At 38.3% G+C, this 1,558-nt stretch overlaps 1 pseudogene; it reads left to right on the forward strand.

Moving 5' to 3' along the window:
- Positions 1–615: 615 nt before the first annotated feature.
- Positions 616–816, forward strand: LOC111818404 (annotated as a pseudogene).
- The last annotated feature ends 742 nt before the right edge of the window (positions 817–1,558 follow it).

The following is a 1,558-nucleotide window of genomic DNA, read 5'->3' on the forward strand; positions in this document are numbered from 1 at the left end:
TTGGGGAGACAACCAGACACAAACCCTAACAACATGTTACTATCTGGGCATCCCATAAGGAATCTCAGAGTGGTTAATTTTGGTGGGCACTGTAATTTCACCATAATGCAACCTTTAAAGTCCAGAGAAGTATCTAAGATGAAAGCAGAGAACTGCATGAAGTATAAGCAGTGTTTCTTCATGCAAAAGACATGATAGACAAATTCCCTTGAATGAGAACTAGCTAATTTCTCAGGGCTAGACTGCCATAGCTGGGCCCGCAGACTGGTTCTCTTATAGACAAGTAACCTTATATATGTAAGTGTCTGTAAACATAGTATGATTTTCATAGGTGTGCTAGGACATGAGAAATTCTAGAATATACTGCTCTACTCTTTACCATGATATTGCTTTTCCTATAGGGCTGGTTAATTTCCCATGGAATGTCTGAGTTCTATTAAGTCTAAATATGGAAGCCAAAATCAAAGTCTTAGTGAAAATAACCAAATTGGTAAAAAAAAAAAAATCGGATACATGTAAGGTGAAAATTTTCACTTTGAAAGTACAATTAAACAATAAATGACTTCACCTTCCGTTTCCCCAAATCAGTAATGTATGTCTTATTAATAAAATCTAGTCTCTTCTCAGCTTTTTGGCTAATATCAAGTGTAGTATCTGTTCTTATCAGTTTAATAAATATAAAGGATGAGAATGGTCAGGCTAGGAAGATAGCTCAGCAGTCTAAGCTCCTGCTGGAAAAGTGCAAGGATCCTGGATCATCCCAGTACCACATACTGTTCTGACAGCCTGGGGTCCAAAACCCAGTGTGTTAGCATACGCCTGTTTTCCAAGCTCTGTGGAGGCAGGGACAAGAGGATCACTGAGTCTGAGCTGCTTAGCCAAACCCTGAACCAAATAAATAAATACAGATTTAAAAAAAAAAAAAGGATAATAAGGGATAAATGTTGAAAACAGTATTTTTAATCAAATCTGTCTTTCAGCCACTCAAATAAGAGATCTATCATTATTTTTTGTTCCAGTAATAGTCTTTATATAAACTGTGTAGAAAAAAATTGACATAGGGCTGGCCAAATAGCTCAGCAGATTGAAACAACTGCAAGCAGGCACAGGGGCAAGGGGTTTGGCCCCTGGACCTACTGTGCTGGCCCTGCCCCCACGGTGCACTAAAATGGTAATTTAGACTGGTCATGGTGGTACACACCTGTAATCCCAGATCTTGTAAACAGGAGGATCACTATGAGTCCGATCTAGTAGTGAGACCCTGAACACCCTGTAGATCCTTCCCTAAAATACAAAAAAAAAAAAAAAGATTAACATAGTCAACCTGAGACTACATCCTTAGAAAGACACTTGTAAGATTGATCATCATCTAGTGACCATCTCAGATTTTGGGAATATCCCCTCATTACCCTCATTTATAATACCCTTAGTATGCCTGCACCATTTCAGCAAACAATGCCATTTAGGCTGAATGAATTCTTTCTAGAGCTTTCCTTGGGTGATTACATTTGTATGGTTGAGGAATAAAGAAAACGAGCTAAGAATTACAGGGTTAAAA

Source organism: Octodon degus, unplaced genomic scaffold (assembly GCF_000260255.1).
Source record: "Octodon degus isolate 3935 unplaced genomic scaffold, OctDeg1.0 scaffold00090, whole genome shotgun sequence".
Taxonomy (NCBI): Eukaryota; Metazoa; Chordata; class Mammalia; order Rodentia; family Octodontidae; genus Octodon; species Octodon degus.